Raw genomic sequence first — 21,711 nt, 5'->3', positions numbered from 1 at the left:
GTAGTAATATCTATCATGATTTATGCTTTGATATGAATTTGATAGCCTAAACGGTCTCAGAAACTGAAATTGAGAACATGGATTGACTAATTAGAATTTTTTGAACCATCTGAGAAGTTTTGCTAAAAACTAATTCAGTTTAGTAAAATCGCATGTGATTAAATTAAGCCTTAATTGGACTATTTTTGAATAATTGAATTTTGTGTTAACCTTGACTAATTAAGGTTACTTGTGTTTGATTTAAATGATGCATGATTAGTACATAATCTAATCCTATTAATGATCCAAGATGTGATTAAGTGTATGATGTGCTAAGACATTTTGTGGTGTTGAGTGTAGGGGATTAAAACCCTTGTGTGTGTGTGTTGGAATTTTGCATGTGTGTGCACGTGTATTGTGCTCAAAGTGAGGTGTGTATTGTGTATATTCTGATGAGTTGGGAATGTTGTATCATTCATTTGGCTTCATTGAGTTCATCCATGTCTTGAGCTAGAGAGAGAGATAGCTCATTCTAGAGAGAGAAGCTTGTTTTTGTGCTAGAGATTGAAGAAACTAGGAGGGTTCATCTCATATTTCTGAAATTAAAGCCTTGGGTAAAGATTCTATGTCTAATTTCTGTAGCTATTCCTCCATGCATCATGATTTCATCAAGTTTTGAGCTACTTTCATGAGAATGCAAGAAAATGGGTCTTTGAACATGTAGATGGCTTTCATGAGTATTCACGGTAGATCATCTTTGAGTTTTATCATTTTGAGTTTGAGTTTTAAAGTCCTTGCATGCATGTGAGCTTTAATCATGTCCATGTTTCAGAAATTCATGAGTTTCTTGATCACCAATTGCATGTTATGAAAACCATGAAAAGAGTTGAAATATTACATGAAGGAATTTTGGTTCAAATCTTTCAAGAATTGATGAGTTTTTGAAAAAAAGATGTTTCAAGGGTCTTGTATTGAAGTTTTCTAAAGCTATTTTATGTGTTTGATCAAACCATGCAAGACCCCAAGGTTTGAAGGTGGTTTGGAAGCCATTTTTGTTAAGCTTGGTGCCTAGAAATTTACAGTTGGCTCGAGCGAAGAAGTGGTGGCTCGAGCCAACATTATGAGCTCTCAGAATTTTGAACTCTGCAGAAGTTGGGTCGAGCGAAGGAGTTATAGCTCGAGCGAGCTCTGTTTTTTCCTTCTGCTGGCTCTAGCCAAGAAAAGCTGTGTCATGACCCGAACCCGCCCCGATGGGTTAAGGACATAACCGGCTAGTAATCATGGGATTACCTACGGCCTCAAACCAAACCAAACGTATTTTAACAGAGTTAATAAGTGCCAAACGGAAGCAATTTTAAAAAATTTGTCCAAAGAACTGTGCTTACTTAGCACACCAAAACAAACCATACATATATACATTAATAACTCATAACAGAAATACAGTACCAAAAAGTTCTGTACAGACAGGATCATCCAAAACTAAGTTAACCCGTGAAAACTATATGCAGACGTATACAAAGACTTCGCCAACATGACAACATAGAACAAAATGAGAAAAGGCGAAGGTGAGTCTCGTGCGTGAGACATATGGGCTGACTCTCCAAAACCCGATTGTTCCAAACAGACTTTGTTGTGGCTGGGTCTGGACCTCTCTTGGCTGACCTACAAACACATGAATGAGCGTGAGCGAAAGCCCAGTGAATAATATCAAATAAAGAAAATACATTGGAACAATATACATCAGACAGCCTTGGGCCCAATTCATATTTCTATTTAACATATATACATACACAATTTAAGTCAAGTGACTGTGATTCCAAACGTACTGGCCTTTGGCCCATTTATCTTCCATTTGTCAAACTAGCCTTTGGCGATGTCAAATTGGCCTCTTGCCCATTCATTCATGTCAAACTGGCCTCTGGCCCATTCATCCAGGTCAAACTGGCCTCTGGCCCATTCATTTCAAACATTTGTCCGTAATTCAAATTAGCAACTTATAAGGCTTATAAGAAAATAAGCAATTGGACAAACGACAATTTCAAAATATCAATATTACTCACAGTGATCGGCTTGCGGATTTGCCCTGGAGTTTGACCCTACATATCACATAACACATATGGGTCACAAATAATTCAATCCGTTCTTTAATTCACATATTCCTCTTTAGGCTTCATTCTTATCTCTTTAATTCAATTACAATGCTCAATGTATGCCTAAGAGTGCTTAGAAGTGAAAGGGAACGAAAAACAGAACACATAATGCATTTTCAAAATTTCAGAAAACAGGGTCACCGCTCGAGCGTGGACTTCCCCACTCGAGCGGACCCTTAAGGCCTGCAAAAGTGCTGGTTATGTCAAATTCACGCTCGATCGCGAACTCTGGCGCTCGAGCGAAAGGCCTCACTACACGGCTCCCCGCTCGAGCGTGAAATTACCCTGCTCAAGCGGACACCATGTCTGCAAAAAGTGCTGGATGCATCAAAATTATGCTCAAGCGTTAAGTCTGGCGCTCGAGCTGAAGGTCTGTCTAAATAGTTCCCCGCTCGAGCGAACATCCAAGTCTGCAAAAATACTGGGAGCACGAAATTGACGCTTGAGCGGCGATTTCCCTGCTCGAGCGAGCATCAAACTTTCTGGGTTTTCCAGAACATGTTCTTGAGCTTCAACTTGACATTCAAAGGCTCTAAATGCATGATTTGGGCTCACATTCCACATAAACATGTACTAACATGATACAACATCAAATTGCAACATTTTAAAGCTCAATTTCATAAATCAAACAAATGCATGGCTCATTTCCCACCAAATTTATTACCAACATAACAACTTCATGCATTCAAAGCTTCTACTCCCATGGATTGTACATGCATGTGACAAATAACCCTCGTTCTCATCTCATATGATGGAAAGATGGTCAAATACATGGATTTCAACTAAAAACTTACATGGATCATACATTTGGTGCTCAAACATGCAAATTCAAAGTAATTACATACATGCATGTGTTTCAAGACTTCAAATTCAACAAAACCAACTCATTTCATGCTCTTTATCATCATTCAACTTTGAATTTACAATTTACAAACAAAATCCATGAATCAAGGGTGGGTTACTCACCTAGGAGCCTTAATTCTCACAAATTATGGTTGATTCTTGAGTGTAGCTCCAAGATCGCCAAGTTTCCTAGCAAAATCTCTAATTTGAGCCCCTTCTCTCTCTAGGTTCGGCTCCCCCCTCTCTTTAGAGCACAATATCAGATTTTTGAACTCAAGCATAAGGATTAAGTGCATAGTGTCCTTTCTACATAAGTCTCCACTAGTCCCAATTTTTAATATTAAATCATTTGAGCATAACACCACTAATTAAATCAATTTAATCCGATCCGAATCAATTTTCAATTAAACTTCACCGTAGGCTCTAAAAATTATGCTAATCACAATGGTGTAATCAATTTCGGGTTCTGTGGCCGATAAGGCCTCCAATTTAAATTCCAAAGCAGATAATCAAACAGATATTCCTACGGTGGACAGATAGAAATTCAAAACCACATATTCTCACATAATGACACACAAAATCATATCAAACACATACTCATATTCAAATTAAGGACCAATTAGCATAATACGGAACAGGGTTATTACAGTCCTCCCCCCTTTAGGAAGTTTGGTCCTTCAAACTTAATTTACCTTCGTCGGGAAACAAATGTGAGTAGCGTAGTCGCATTTCCTCCTCTTTTTCCCATGTAGCATCCGCCCCATAGTGCTCTTTCCATTCCACTTTCACCATTGGGATGGACTTGCTTCTCAACTGTCTCACTTGTCGGTCAATGATTCGCTCCGGCCATTCGGCGTACTCCATATTTTCATTCAAAGCTACCCGGTGATAATCAATCATATAGAACAGGTCTCGGAGATAACCCCTCAACATCGACACATGAAATACATTGTAGATTTGCTCGAATCTCGGTGGCAAAACAACTTTATACGCAACCAGACCAAGCCTTTCCAAAATTTGAAACGGCCCAATGTAACGGGGCGACAACTTGTCCTTTTTTCCAAATCTGACTTGGCCTTTCATCGGGAAAACACGGATGAACACATGGTCACCAACCTCACACTCAAGAGGTCTTCTATGAACATCTACATAATTCTTTTGTCGGTCTTGAGCTGTTTTGAGCCTTTGCCGAATGGTTTTGATCTTTTCAGAAGTGTCTTGCACAATTTCAGGCCCAAGTAACGCTCTATCCTCGACTTCTGTCCAACAAATAGGTGATCTACACCTCCTACCATAAAAAGCCTCATATGGTGCCATGCCGATGCTAGAGTGGAAGCTGTTGTTGCATGCAAACTCTACAAGTGGCAAATAATCTTCCCAACTCCCCTGAAAGTCTAAAGCACACATCCGAAGCATATCTTCCAAAGTCTGTATTTTTCGTTCTGATTGCCCATCGGTCTGTGGGTGGAATGTCGTACTGAATCTTAGTTCTGTCCTCATAGCTTCCTGCTAACTCTTCCACAATCTAGATACAAATTTCGGATCTCTATCCGACACAATGGATACTGGAACTCCGTGTAAACGGACAATCTCATCAACATAAATGGTAGCCAGTCTATAAGCATTAAACGTGGTTCTAACTGGTAGAAAATATGCAGATTTAGTCAGTCTATCAACTACAACCCAAATAGAATCCATACCTCGAGAAGTCCGAAGTAGGCCAACAACGAAGTCCATAGTTACATGCTCTCACTTCCACTCAGGAATAGGGAGAGGTTGAAGTAGTCCGCCTGGTTTCTAATGTTCAGCTTTGACTTGCTGACATTGAAGACACTTGGACACATATTCTGCAATCCCTTTCTTCATTTTAGGCCACCAATAGGTTTGTTTCAAATCCCGATACATTTTATTATTACCCGGATGCATAGCAAATACGGATCTGTGGGCTTCATCTAAAACCCCCTTCTTGAGTCCCAGAATATCTGGGATACACATTCGGTTTTGGAATTTCAACACTTCATTTTCAATGCTGAACTCTGCTTTCGGACTTGTCTCAAATTCATCAATCACTTTCTTGAGGAATTCATCCTCTTTCTATTTCTGTTTAATTTCATCAAAGATTGCCGGTTCGGCTGTAATAGCGGTTATTAATCCGCCCTGTTCACACATTACCACTTCGATTTCAGACTTCTCAAAATCTTGCAAAATCTCTCTCTATTCAGTAAGCAAACAAGCCATACTCCCCGTTGATTTTTTGCTCAAGGCATCAGCAACTGTGTTAGCTTTCTCGGGGTGATACTGAATCTCTAGATCATAATCCTTTATCAATTCCAGCCATCTCCTCTGCCTCATATTTAACTCTTTCTGTGTGAAAAAGTATTTCAAACTTTTGTGATCCGTGTAGACTTCACACTTTGCTCCATACAGGTAGTGTTGCCAGATTTTCAAAACAAAAACAACTGCGGCCAGTTCTAGGTCATGTGTTGGATAATTCTTCTCATGTGGCCTCAACTGTCAGGAGGCGTAAGCAATAACCTTTCCGTTCTTCATTAACACACACCCCAAACCTTTATAAGACGCATCATTGAAAATTACATAATTCTCTGTACCTGAAGGTAGTGTCAAAATTGGTGCAGTGATCAGTCTTGTTTGCAGTTCATGAAAGGCAGCTTCTCTTTCATCATTCCATTCAAATGATTTCCCTTTGCGTGCCAACTGGGTAAGAGGTACAGCTATCTTCGAAAAGTTTTTTATAAACCTCTTGTAATACCTGGCTAAGCCCATGAGGCTGCGGACTTCTGTCACATTTGTTGGTGTAGGCCAATTCACAATTGCCTCTATTTTCTACGGGTCCACTGAAATTCCCTCCTTGTTGATCACATGCCCTAAAAAGACAATTTCATCCAACCAAAACTCGCATTTCTTTAGTTTAGCAAACAATTTCTTCTCCCTAAGTATTTGTAGGACAGTTCTCAAATGATGTTCATGTTCAAGTTTGTTCTTGGAGTATATCAAAATGTCATTAATAAAAACTACAACAAATTCGTCAAGGTAGGTCTTAAAAATTCGGTTCATTAAGTCCATAAATGCTGCCGGAGCATTAGTCACTCTAAATGGCATAACAAGAAACTCAAAATGTCCATACCTCGTTCTGAATGCGATTTTCTCAACATCTTCTGCCTTAACTTTTTGCTGATGATACCCGGACCTCAAATCAATCTTAGAAAACACCTGTGATCCCTACAACTGGTCAAATAAGTCATCAATACGAGGTAGGGGATATTTGTTCTTTATTGTTACCTTGTTCAATTCCCGATAATCGATGCACAAACGCAAAGTTCCATCCTTCTTTTTCTCAAACAATACTGGTGCACCCCAAGGTGAAGTGCTAGGTCGAATAAACCCCTTGTCAAGCAGGTCTTGCAACTGTTCTTTCAATTCTTTCATTTTAGCAGTAGCCATTTTGTAGGGAGTTTTAGAAATGGGTTGGGTGCCTGTCATAGTTTCAATGGTAAACTCTATCTCCCTATCTACCAATTCCCCTGGTAATTCATTTGGAAACACATCTGAAAATTCTCTAACAATAGGGATACCATTCAATTCAACATTCACAGATTGTTCAGACAACACATAGCACAAATAACCCTGGCACCCTTTCCTGATCAGTTTACATGCTTTCATTGCAGATATCAAATAAGGTGGAGGCACTATCCCATTACCCATAAACACAATCTCTTTATGTTCTGGTGGTTTAAGCACAACTCGTTTTGTCACACAATCGATGGTGGCACAATATTTGGTCAACCAATCCATGCCCAAAATTACATCAAAATGTTTAAAATTCAAGGGCAACAAATCCACATATAGGGTAGCATCCTCAACACGCATATCACAAAACCGGTATATAGATTCACACAATACAGATTCCCTAGATGGAGCAGGCACACATAGCAGATATGGCAGTAATTCTAAGGGTCTATTCAGTTTAGATGCAAATGTATATGTCACAAAAGAGTGTGTGGATCCGAAGTCAATTAACACAAAATCATCTTGATTATATATTGAAATAGTACCTGAGACAACTGCGTTGGCATTCCGTGTATCGCCCGGAACAAGTGCAAAAACTCTCCATTGTCTCATGGTATCCCCGGTGGTAGCAGGTCTCAAAGTATTTCCTGGCCTCGGGATCGATGCAGTTGAGCTAGCAGCTAGCTTCCTACTGTTCTAATTACAATCTCAGGCGATGTGCCCTTGTTTACCACACTTAAAACAGGCCCCTGATACACGGTTACAAACCCCATGGTGCCTTTTGCTACAAATGCTGCACATGGGAGTTGTGTCTCGGGAAGAATTCGAAGTATTTGAGGAGCCCGTGTTTTGCTTTTTCGAAAATTTCTTTTTTGAGAAGAAACTTTGCCTTTTGTTGCCTTTCCATTCAGTTGGTGGCTTAGCCTGTCTAGCTATGTTAGCCTCTGATATGATGGCCCTGTCTAGCATCCCAATGTAAGTCTCTAGTTTCAAGACATTCACTCTTTCTAAAATGTCACTTCGGAGCCCACCTTCAAAGTGTCTCGCCTTCTTATAGTCAGTATCAATTACATGTGGTGCAAACCTAGCCAATTCGGTGAATTTGGCCTCATACTCGGCTACAGTCATACTGTCTTGCCTTAGTTCCATGAACTCTGCTACTTTCCTATCTCGAACACACTATGGAAAGTACTTGTCATAGAAAATTTTCAAAAATTTCGCCCAATCAACATCCTTGTGATTTTCTCGCATTAACATCCACCATCTTCTTGCCTTGTCTTCTAGCATAAAAGTGGCTAGAAACACCTTCTGGGTCTCCGAGCAAGGGAACACTTCGAACAATTTCTCGATACCGAGGACCCAAGCTTCGGCTTTCAACGGATCTAATCCACCATGGAACTGCGGTGGTTTCATTTTCTTGAATTCCTTGGTGAGAGCTATTATCCGATCATCGTTCTGATTATCTGGCATGGGTGGTGTCGGAGGTAGAGGTGGCGGATGTGGTTGCTGCCACTGTTGTTGCCATTCCTGTTGCTGTCTCAAAGTTTCTGCCATTTCCTGTATCAGTCTTTCCATTCTGTCTATTCTGGCAGCTGAGGATTTCTCTATCTCGTCACCTCTTGTTCTCACCATCTGATTAAACTTGCATTATATTTCACACAAAAGGTTCACAGGTATGCACATACTAAAGAGCATACATATTCAGATAATTTATAGTGCAAGCAAATCACAACTTATAACACATAATTGCTCATATCAAAACATTTAAGCATATACTCGATGCTTCCAAATTCATACTTATCACATGAATGCATCCTAGATCTTTTTTAGACGCTTATTGCTCTTTTGGACAAGTGCGTGAGTTATTAACTCGTGTTCTGATACCACTCTGTCATGACTCGAACCCGCCCCCATGGGTTAAGGACATAACCGGCCAGTAATCATGGGATTACCTACGGCCTCAAACCAAACCAAACGTATTTTAACAGAGTTAATGGGGGCCAAATGGAAGCAATTTTAAAAACATTGTCCATAGAGCTGTGCTTACATGGCACACCAAAACAAACCATACATATATACATTAGTAACTCACAACAAAAATACAGTACCAAAAAGTTCTGTACAGACAGGATCATCCAAAACTAAGTCAACCCGTGAAAACTATATACAGACGTATACAAAGACTTCGCTAACATGACAACATAGAACAAAATGACAAAAGACGAAGGCGAGTCTCGTGCGTGAGACACATGGGCTGACTCTCCAAAACCCGGTTGTTCCAAACAGACTTCACTGTGGCTGGGTTTGGACATCTCTTGGCTCACCTACAAACACATGAATGAGCGTGAGCGAAAGCCTAGTGAATAATATTAAATAAAGAAAATACATTGGAACATTATACATCAGGTGGCCTTGGGCCCAATTCATATTTCTATTTAACATATATACATACACAATTTAAGTCAAGTGATTGTGGTTCCAAACATACTGGCCTTTGGCCCATTTATCTTCCATTTGTCAAACTGGCCTTTGGCCCATTCAGATTTTCATGTCAAACTGGCCTCTGGCCCATTCCTTGATGTCAAATTGGCCTCTGGCCCATTCATTGATGTCAAACTGGCCTCTGGCCCATTCTTTCATGTTAAATTGGCCTCGGGCCCATTCATTCATGTTAAACTAGCCTCTGACCCATTCTTTTATGTCAAACTGGCCTCTGGCCCATTCTTTCATGTCAAATTGGCCTCTGGCCCATTCATTCATGTCAAACTAGCCTCTAGCCCATTCATTCATGTCAAACTGGCCTCTGGCCCATTCATTTCAAACATTTGTTCGTTATTCAAATTAGCAACTTATAAGGCTTATAAGGAAATAAGCAATTGGACAAACGACAATTTCAAAATATCGATATTACTCACAGTGATCGGCTTGTGGATTTGCCTTGGAGCTTGACCCTACATATCACATAACACATATGGGTCACAAATAATTCAATCCGTTCTTTAATTCACATATTCCTCTTTAGGCCTCATTCTTATCTTTTTAATTCAATTACAATGCTCAATGTATGCCTAAGAGTGCTTAGAAGTGAAAGGGAACGGAAAACAGAACACAGAATGCATTTTCAAAATTTCAGAAAACAGGGTCACCGCTCGAGCATGGACTTCCCCACTCGAGCGGACCCTTAAAGCCTGCAAAAGTGCTGGTTATGTCAAATTCACGCTCGATCGCGAACTCTGGCACTCGAGCTGAAGGCCTCACTACACGGCTCCTCGCTCGAACGTGAAATTACGCCGCTCGAGCGGACACCATGTCTGCAAAAAGTGTTGGATGCATCAAAATTATGCTCGAGCGTTAAGTCTGGCGCTCGAGCTGAAGGTCTGTCTAAATAGTTCCCCGCTCAAGCGGACACCCAAGTCTGCAAAAATACTGGGAGCACGAAATTGACGCTTGAGCAGCGGTTTCCCCGCTCGAGCGGACATCAAACTTTCTGGGTTTTCCAGAACATGTTCTTGAGCTTCAACTTGACATTCAAAGGCTCTAAATGCATGATTTGGGCTCACATTCCACATAAACATATACTAACATGATACAACATCAAATTACAACATTTTGAAGCTCAATTTCATAAATCAAACCCATGCATGGCTCATTTTCTACCAAATTTATTACTAACATAACAACTTCATGCATTCAAAGCTTCTACTCCCATAGATTATACATGCATGTGACATATAACCCTCGTTCTCATCTCATATGATAGAAAGATGGTCAAATACATGGATTTCAACTAAAAACTTACATGGATCATACATTTGGTGCTTAAACATGCAAATTCAAAGTAATTACATACATGCATGTGTTCCAAGACTTCAAATTCAACAAAACCAGCTCATTTCATGCTCTTTACCATCATTCAACTTTTACAATTTACAAACAAAATCCATGAATCAAGGGTGGGTTACTCACCTAAGAGCCTTAATTCTCACAAATTATGGTTGATTCTTGAGTGTAGCTCCAAGATCACCAAGTTTCCTAGTCAAATCTCTAATTTGAGCCCCTTCTTTCTCTAGGTTCGACTCCCCCCTCTCTTTAGAGCACAATATCAGATTTTTGAACTCAAGCATAAGGATTAAGTGCATAGTGCCCTTTCTACATAAGTCTCCACTAGTCCCAATTTTTAATATTAAATAATTTGAGCATAACACCACTAATTAAATCAATTTAATCCGATCCGAACCAATTTTCAATTAAACTTCACCGTAGGCTCTAAAAATTATGCTAATCATAATGGCGTAATCAATTTCGGGTTCTGTGGCCGATAAGGCCTCCAATTTAAATTCCAAAGCAGATAATCAAACAGATATTCTTACGGTAGACAGATAGAAATTCAAAACCACATATTCTCACGTAATGGCACACAAAATCATATCAAACACATACTCATATTCAAATTAAGGACCAATTAGCATAATACGGAACAGGGTTATTACAAGCTGGCTCTAGCCACCAACTTATTTTCAGCATGTTTTCAAAAGATGTTTTAAGTACATATCTTCACTCCCATCTCTTCATGGGCATTCTTAGGCATGATTTATGAGCCGTTAAAGATTAATAAGCTAAGAAATAACATAAGTAAGTGAATTAGAAAATATGTATTGAATCCAAGTATATGGGCAATATGAACAAGTTATGTTGCATGGAATGAATGGGAAATTAAAGTGAGAAAGCTAAGCCATGTATGGCCACATGAATAAGTAATAATGAGACATGTTTTGTGCTATGTACATTTAGGTTTGTAGGTCAAGACTCAAAGACTGGCCAACCGTTTCTAGAAGCCCACTGTGAGTAACATTTCTGTAAAGATATGTTGATATGAATTATGTTCCAAACGAGTTATGATTTGTTATGATTTCTGAAATGATATTATTTACATGAACGAATATCTCATGTTTGAAATCTATTATGGCATCCATAGATAGTCCCAAGTCATGGGGGACGGCATGTAAATGCGGGTCCATGACATAACTGTGAATATGAGATCTCGTTAGCCACTTCATCGTGGTGATATGTGTTTAATCGGTATCCGGAACCGATTACTCTAGTCGGAAGACGATATGTAATATGTTCTATAAGATGTACCATTTTGTTATATTCTGATATGAGACTGATATGAATGATTGTGTCATGAATTATTTTACGGATATGATATATTTGGAATTCGTTCACTAACCCCTTTACTTTAATGTTATTCACTAGGTTTTAACTCACTGTTTTTATATATATATTTATAGGTGAGCACCCCGAAAGTCAAGTCTAGGCGGAGTCTTGAACCGAGTCACCGTTTTGAAGCCTACCAAGTGTTTTGGGTGCCTCCGAGTTGGGGCTAGGCCTAGAAAGCCATTAGCAAGCTTTCGGTTATGTTATACATCTTTGACCTGTACATATGTTTTTGCATAAAATATTATGTTATATGTTACGTAATGTAAGTGGGTAAATTAACGCTTGCACATGTGATTATTTGTTCATATAGATGCATAGCTCATTGGACTATTGGTGTTTTATTTATTGCTTCCGCAAGCCCCGATTATTTTGATTATACAGGAAGGCCTTTGGTAATCTCGGATTACTGGCCGGTTACGATACTAAACCTACAGGGGCGGGTTTGAGTCGTGACAAAGGTAGATTTAGATTAGTAGTGATTCAATATTTTTTATACATCAAAATTAGGTCTTATCTTGTTGGGTATTCTAAATTTTGAACCTTATGCAAGAAGAATTTTTTTTAGCGAACATTGGGTAGCATGGCAAATAGTATAATGATTATGAATTTTTTTTAATATTTATTATATTTTTTATAATTAAATAGTTATGATTGAGATATACTCAAATATCTGACCCAATTGATCATGACTACATATGCCAATTAATTTATCGAAAAAAAATTAGGTGTTTTTATTTGTTATTTATTTGTAGTAGAATAAGATAAGTATTTTTAATGCTTAATTTTTATTTTATTTTTTAGGTTTAATAAATAGATATAAGTTACAATCAAAATGTTTAACTCAATTAGATTCTGCCCATGTAATAAATGTTTTTAATTTTAATTTTTTAAATTTAGCCAATAGATATAATTGAATTGTAATCATGTCTAATCCCATTAAATTGTGTTACTTATATCAATAAGATAGTTGTTTTTAATTTTTAAATTTAGCAAACATGATTAAAGGATGATTCAATAGAAACCAAATTGATACTATTAATTGATCGGTTTTTTCCTATAAGGAGTCTCAAGTTTTTTTCCGAAAGAAAATAAGATTAAGAAGAAAAATATCTTAATATAAAATTAATCATTTAATAAAAGGAGCCATAATATCTCATACTTCAGCTAAAAAATATGAATAATAGCTAACAACTAACTTTCATCGATCTAAATATATATATATATATATGAATAATTATTCAAATTAAATATTTATAATTTTTATAACACACAATTTATTAATAAAGTTCTCACATAAACATTAGAATAGACAAGAATAAAAACAATACAAAAAAAAAAAAAAAGAATTGATAAAAACATATATCAATTTAATAAATGCAATCAATCATTGAAATGAAGTTTTAAGATATCATATAGAGCTAATAATTAGATCAATAGAGACTAAAAAAGTTTATAGACCTAAGTAGATTTGATGTAAAATTAGATAGACCTTGTGTAAATTTATATGAATTTGAACATATTGCTTAAAAAGATCCATCATTAAAATATACAATAGAATAAAGATGAAAAAAAAATTACATGAAATTTGGAGTTAGGAGATATAAAATATTAATAACTTACAGAAATTTTTATGATCACGCTGCATTAAAAGAGAGAAAAAAAAATGGATGTTGTTGGGCGGTTTGTTTCCGATGTTTGTTTTGTTGGTCGATGCTCAAATTTATATAAAAACTTAATTTAAAGATAATGTATTTTGGAGGTTTAGTGTTTAAATTCAAATTTAATTTTTGGATACAGATAAGGAGCTAGAGATATCATAGAAAATTAAAATTAAAATTTTAACATCACATTTTTTTTTTAAATACAAATCAATTCTTTTATTTTTTTTTAAAAGCAAACATTTATCTGATAAATGCTAACACTTATCTTGGTGTTTATTTATTATTTTTGACCTTATATATATATACTAGCGGTAACCCGTGCGATGAACGAAAAAATAAACTATATATATTTTGTGTGATATATAAATTATTCTAATTTTAAATTATATTTTAATAGCAGCAAGCCATGATGTTAGGCCATCTTAGTTGATGTTAACAATAATTAATCTACAAAATTTCATAATAAAAATTTGATATACATAAAAAATTGTTAATTATAAAGATTGTTAGGATAATAGTATTACAATCACTTGCTAACATAAATAATTTGTATCAGACTATAGTGTCATGCAAAAAAAAAACAAAAAAAAACAAAAAACAAAAACAAAAACAAAAACAAAAACAAAGCATTAAAAGAAATAAATTGTATAAGTTATCATAAATTTACTTATTTTAAATCAATGATTTATATTATTATTGTGGGACCAAATTATGAATAAATCTCAACTTTTAATTATAATTTGTAAGTAATCATTCTCCATAACTTGAATAATACTTGCATAGTTTCTACAACATTTAAAAAAAAAATCAAGATAAGAATTTCGTAGGATTATAAAAATTATATAAGAAAATAGTTTAATCCATTTTATTTATAAAAAAAAAAATGATGACAAATTATTTGAATTGTATTTGAAGAAATATAACAAATGATAGCTTTAATCATCATATACAAAAAAAAAAAAAAATTATATAGGTTACTCAACAACAAAATGGTCGAATATAACTAAAGTCATGGACATTGAATTAAATCATATGGGCTCTAATAATATAATCTAATAAATCAACTAATAATAAAAGAGAGATATCAACTAATATGTAGTATTTCTCTACCATCTTTGTATTATATTCATTAATTTCATATATCATATGAAAGTTTTACTTGTCTCAATCTTTTAATAAAATAAGCACCAAGAAAACAAATTTGATAAGAAATTAGTTCTAAACTTTATTATTAAAAAAATAGAGATTTCAAAGAGAAAATTTAGAGATGGGATTGAAAAAATACTATAACAAATGACAATCTTATAAAAAAAATAAAAAGAAAGAAAAAGAAAAAACACATAGCAATGATCTAATGTAAACTATTTTTAAAAATTAAAAGAAAGAATATCAAATTATTACCTTGGATAAATATAGTGACGAAAAATAATTTTGTGAGATTTTTGTATTGCCTTCTCCCATACAGCTTTCATTATTTAATTATTAATACTCTTCTTATTCATAGCCAACCATTCTTTTTGAGAGCTTTTTTGATAAATCCATTTTCTAATAGCTTTATTCCATCCAACCCATATTCTTTTTGACTATTCCATTAGGTCCAATTTGAGATAAGAAGACCAAAATACCATTTTCATCTACTTATGTTCCATTTAGTTCACATTATTTTCTTATGTTTCAATAAGTCCTATGGGTGACATAATTACCAAAATACCCTTAATGTGAATGTTCACACCGTCAATGTAAATGTTCATATCGTCAATGTGTAAGGGCCCGGCCCATGTCGATCCTCGTGGATGCCCGGAAAAATTCGAGTCAGGCCGGGCCGGCCCACAGGCCAAAAAAATAGGCCCAGCCTGGCCCAGCCCGTTGATAATATGAATATTCACATTGACAAGTTAACATTCACATTGATAGGAGTGTAAAATTGGCCTGTGGCCCGTGGGCGGCCCGAAACCAGCCTGTTGCCCGGGGCGGGCCCGGGTAGGCCCGTTCACAATGTGAATATTCACATTGACATATTAACATTAACATTAACATTGACAATAGTGCAAAATTGGCCCGTGACCTGTGGGCAGCCCGAAGCCCGAGCCCTGGTCGGGCCCGGCCCGGCCCGTTGACAATGTGAATATTCACATTGACATGTTAACATTCACATTGATAGGAGTGTAAAATTAGCCCGCGCCCTGTGGCCGGCCCAAAAACCGCCCGCGACTCGTGAGCTGCCCTGGGCGGGCCCGGCCCGACCCGTTGATAATGTAAATATTCACATTGACATGTTAACATTCACATTGAAAAGAGTATAAAATTAGCCCGCGCCTCGTGGCTGCCCGAAACTAGCCCACGGCCCGTGGGCGGCCCGGGGCAAGCCCAGCCCGGCCTGTTAACAATGTGAATATTCACATTGACATGTTAACATTTACATTGATAAGAGTATAAAATTGACTCGCGTCCCATGGGCGGCCCGAGACGAGCCCGGTCCGGCCCGTTGACAATGTGAATATTCACATTGACATATTAACATTCACATTGATAGAAGTGTAAAATTGGCCCGTGGCCCGTGGGCGGCCCGAAGCCCGCCCGCTGCCCAGGGCGGGCCCAGTCCGGCTCATTGACAATGTGAATATTCACATTGACATATTAACATTAACATTGATAAGAGTGTAAAATTGGCCCATGACCCGTGGGCAGCCTGAAGTCCGGCCCCGGGCCGAGGCGGGCCCGACCCGTTGACAATGTGAATATTCACATTGGCATGGTAACATTCACATTGATAAGAGTGTAACATTAGTCCGTGCCCCGTGGTTGTCCGAAACATGCCCACGGCCCATGGGCGGTCCGAGGCGCGCCCGGCCCGGCCTGGCCTGTTAACAATGTCAATATTCACATTGACATGTTAACATTCACATTGATAAGAGTGTAAAATTGACTCGCGTCCCATGGGCGGCCCGAAGCCCGTGGACGGCCCGGGTTTGGGTTCAGGCCTACCCCGGGCCGCGGGCGAGCTTCGGACAACGGACAAATTTTACACTCCTATCAATGTTAATGTTAACATGTCAATGTGAATATTCACATTGTCACGGGTCGGGCCAAGCCCTCCTCTGGCTGCGGTTGGGCTTCGGGCCGCCCACGGGCTGCGGGCCAATTTTACACTCCTATCAATGTGAATGTTAACATATCAATGTGAATATTCACATTGCCAACGGGCCGGGTCCACCCCGGCCTGAGGTCGGGCTTCGGGCTGCCCACAAGTCACGGGCCAATTGTACACACTTATCAATGTGAATGTTAACATGTCAATGTGAATATTCACATTGTCAACAGGCCGGGCCGGGCCACCCACGGGCCGTGGGCGAGTTTCGGGCAGCCATGGGGCGCGGGCTAATTTTACACTCCTATCAATGTGCATGTTAACATGTCAATGTGAATATTCACATTGTCAACGGGCCAGGCCGGGCCGGGCCTACCCCGGGCCGCAGGCGGACTTTTGGTCGTCCATGGGCCGCGGGCCAATTTTACACTCTTATTAATGTGAATGTTAACATGTCAATATGAATATTCACATTGTCAACGGGCCAGGCCGGGCCGGGCCCGCCCCATGCCGCGGCCGGACTTTTGGCCATCCATGGGCCGCGGGCCAATTTTATACTCTTATCAATGTGAATGTTAACATGTCAATATGAATATTCACATTGTCAACGGGCCGGACCGGGCCTGCCCCGGGCCGCCCATGGGCCGCGGACGGGTTTCGCGCCACCACGGGACGGGGCCCAATTTTACACTCCTATTAATGTGAATGTTAACATGTCAATGTGAATATTCACATTGTCAACGGGCCGGGCCAGGTCGGGCCCGCCCTGGGCTGCTGTCCAGTTTTATACTCTTATCAATGTGAATGTTAACATGTTAATGTGAACATTCACATTGTCAACAGGTCGGGCCGGGCCCGCCCACGGGCCGTGGGCGGGTTTCGGGCAGCCACGAGGCGTGGGCTAATTTTACACTTCTATCAATGTGAATGTTAACATGTCAATGTGAATATTCACATTGTCAACGGGCCGGGCTGGGCTCGCCCCGGGCCGCGGGCGGGCTTTTGGCCGCCCATTGGCCGTGGCCCAATTTTATACTCTTATCAATGTGAATGTTAACATGTCAATGTGAATATTCACATTGTCAACAGGCCGGGCCGGGCTTGCCCCGGGCCGCCCATGGGCCACGGACGGGTTTCGCGTCGCCACGGGACGGGGGCCAATTTTACACTCCTATTAATGTGAATGTTAACATGTCAATGTGAATATTCGCATTGTCAACGGGCCGGGCCCGCCCTGGCTAGCGAGCGGGTTTCGGGCCGCCCACGGGTAATTTTACATTCCTACCAATGTGAATTTTAAAATATGAATGTTTACATTATTAAATTGCTAATCGTTCAAAAAATATTTATAAGGGTATCAAAATTAAGTATTAAAATTAAATATAAGGGCATAAGTGTCCAAAAAAATAGTATAAATCAAGAAAATGGACTTTATGGAATAAAACTATACATACATGGGACTAAATGGGTTAAAAAATTCCTTCATGGACTTCTTGGGTTAAAATACTTCTAAATTGGACTTTTCAATAAAAATCTCATTCTTTTTTTATATATATCTTTATCACTTGGTAGATAATAACAAATAATAAAAATTATGAGGAGTAGGTTAAGAGGAGATAAGAAGTTATAGATAAGAGTATTTCACAAGATAAAAAATTCAAGATAAAAAAAGATAATATGTGATAAAAGGAGAAAAAAAATATAAGTAAACCAAAGTAAAGATTTAGATAGATAGGTTTTTCATAGATATGGATTAACAAATCATATATTTATCTAAATTTTATTATTTTAATTTTTTTTTTGTAAATCCATTAGTTAATCTTTATCTTTATCTGTAGACCATGGAATTAATTTTTATAAATTATTTATCAATTCTTATATGTTTATTTATCTATAAGCCATGAAATTATTATTTTTCAAATAATTTTTAAAATTTTTATCTTTATCTAAATGTCATGAAATAAATTTCCATAAATTATTTATGATTTTTTTATACGTTTATTTATAATGAAATTAATTAAAGTACAAAATGAAGGGCAAAAAACATGAGTAATTTTTTTTAAAATCAATTTTCCATGAAATTAATTTTTATAAATTATTTATCAATTTTTATATGCTTATTTATGGGAAGAAATTTTAAATTATCTATAAGTTATGAAATTAAGTATTTAATTTTTATCTTTATCTGTATACCATGAAATTAATTTTCATAAATTATTTATCAGTTTTTATATGTTTATCTATATGGAGGAATTTTGAAATTCAAATCTTTATCCATAAGCCATGAAATTAATTTTCATTTTAATTAATCAAACAAATAGAAAATGGAGGAAAATAGAAAACACGAAAGACAATAAAAAAGGGTTGCCACGTAGGAAAGATATAATTTTAAAATTATGAGAATTTAGGAATGAATATTTATAGATTTTTGACAAAACCACTACAATTGATTATATATATAGTATAGATATGTATATTGTAAAATGAAGTATGATCCAATAGAAATTGAGTATGGCATTTTCTTATTCTTTTTTTAATGTAAAAATTCAAAATTTTGGATTGAGATTTTAGATAGATACCCACAAAGATATTATCTGATTTTTTTTATATATAAAGAATAAAAGTTGTGGGATTTGTGAGTTTTTTTTTTTTTCCATTTAAATTTACATGATACAATGATAGATATGTCAGTTTCTACGTACATATCTATACCTAAAACTCTAAGAAAAGATATTATTTGATTTTTTTATTATTATCTTTTATATAACAATTGGGCAAGGCAGTGAGAAGACTTTGAATACTGAAAAGGAAGATGAAGGGAGATGTCAGATATTTATTTTTTTTTTTATGCCAAAATTTTGAGAATTTAAGAATAAATATTTAGAGACATTTGACATAATAACTACATTTGTATATATAATATATATATATATATAGTATAGATTTATTGACTTTTTTTAATTTACAAATATTTTACTTTCTAAGTATATGTAAACAAGTGAAAACCCGCACTATGCACGGGATGTGAAAAAATTAATAAAATATGTTTATATAAAATAATATAAATAGTTAGATTTTTGTATGTAAATTATGAAAATAAAAAAATATTGAAACTTACAAATTAAATTTTATAATTTTATCACAATTTATGTATCAATTTTTAATTTATCACTACTTCAGTTATGTAACTTTTAACTTTTAACTTACTTGCTAAAGTTGTAAATTTGGACGAGTTGAACCCAAGCAACTCAAGTCAAACTTGCAAATTTGTAAAGATTGGGCAACATAATTTTGAATTCGGTAATAACCTATATAAAATTCAAAAATTCAAATAAATTTGAATTGATTTGAGTAGAAACACCAAATAACCTGAGCAATTGAAATAAAATTGTATATATAAATATATATAATTATTTGCTAATTTATTTTTTAATAATAAATAAGATTAATTAAAATTTTAATTTTAATGAACAAAAGAAAATACACCTTTTAAAAAAGAATCATCAAATAAGTTGATATTAAAAAAAATTATATTTTATAATTGTATAAAATAATTTAAATATGATTTTCTAAAATTATTTTTAATTTAGAAATTATAATAAAATATTTAAATATAATAAAATTAAATTTTTACAACATAAAAGAATCTGGATAAAAAAATAAATAAAAAAAAGCTAAGAAAAAAATGTAGAATGATATTCATTTGATTTGAAAATAATTATAGATAACTAATAAATTATCACTTATAACCCACATTTTTTTAAATAAAAAAAATTATATTTCACACACCATCACTTTTATTAGAAAAACAACATTTATTTCTATTTGTTTTTAGCAAAAGTCACTTTTTAGCAATTTGAGCCAAATTTTTTTATTTTTTATTTTAGTTTGTCTTATTGACAATTGAGATTAAAAAAAAAATTAACAGTATACACCATGTTTCACAAGTGCTAAAAAAGTATAGATGAACAATAAAAAAAATATTTGAGACCTACAAAAAAAAAAAAAATCCATAATTATATCTACAATGATGTGATATATGACACTCTTAATTTAGTATACACTCAATGGCATGGGACCCAACTCCCTTGCCACATCATTGTGGGTGAAACTGTGGATCTGTAACATTACTGGAATAATAAATTATCACCTGTAACTTTTATTTTCTTTTTTTATTATGTAAAAAAAATAAGTTTCACCAACTATCACTTTTATAGGAAAAAAATATTTTTTTTTCAATTTGATTTTACCAAAAGTCACTTCTTATCTATTTAAGCCAAAAAGATATATATATATATATATAGATTTATTGATTTTTTTAATTTACAAATATTTTACTTTCTAAATATATGTAAATTAGATGCATCTGAAAAAATAAATATAAAAACGACTGAAAAATATATTAAAAAAATTATTAAAAATTAAAAAATAAGAATTGAAAACTCAATACGAAACAGGGTGAATGTTATCATCCATCGCAGAATTAGTCAATCCGTCTAATATTAGAATGGAAATATATAAATTATCACGACTTTGTTAACCATCCATGAATGGATTTTTTGTGACATTGCCCAATTTTCAATTTCCATTGATTGTGTTGGGCCCTAGGTCGAGTTTCAATTGGCTGGAAAGGCCCATTTTATACCTCTAGTTAGGTGACTTGAGGGTTTGGGCTTAATCTAGTGAAGTATGTATATCTATAGCAAAGCCCAGCCAAAACACACCTTTCTTGTGAGTTTCTTGACCTTTGTGCTCTTTACCAATCATGTTCTACGGCTTGAAGTTGTTAGGCAAAGCTTTTCTATTCCAAATATTTATGTTTTTCTACTTTAATTTGATGTGAGAAATATTCTATTCTATTGATGCAATTAAGGTTTTGAGTTGATCGGGTTATTTGGTGTTCTATTCAAGTTTAAACCAAATTTAATTTGAACTTCTAATTTTTTATTTAAATTTGCATTGAATTTAAAAATATATTGTCAAAATCCTAAAATATTTCAGGTTGGGATTGAATTCCTCTAAATAATATGTTGTGCACAATTTGGACAAGACTTGACTTATATCATTTATCATTGTTAAATTTTGGATAAGTTCAAAAAAAAAAAAAAAATCCCTAACCGTTTGCCATGTTTTTGTTTTTATTACGATGAAAATCACTACAAGTTCGTTTGGGATGTGGCTGGACTTTTTGGCTATTTTAGTTTAGGGTTAAAAAGTCTCGTTTGTAATGAGCTTTTTGACT

Source organism: Camellia sinensis, chromosome 5 (assembly GCF_055761805.1).
Source record: "Camellia sinensis isolate YWXY chromosome 5, ASM5576180v1, whole genome shotgun sequence".
In the NCBI taxonomy this organism is placed as follows: domain Eukaryota; kingdom Viridiplantae; phylum Streptophyta; class Magnoliopsida; order Ericales; family Theaceae; genus Camellia; species Camellia sinensis.
Note: the sequence above shows the minus strand (reverse complement) of the source record.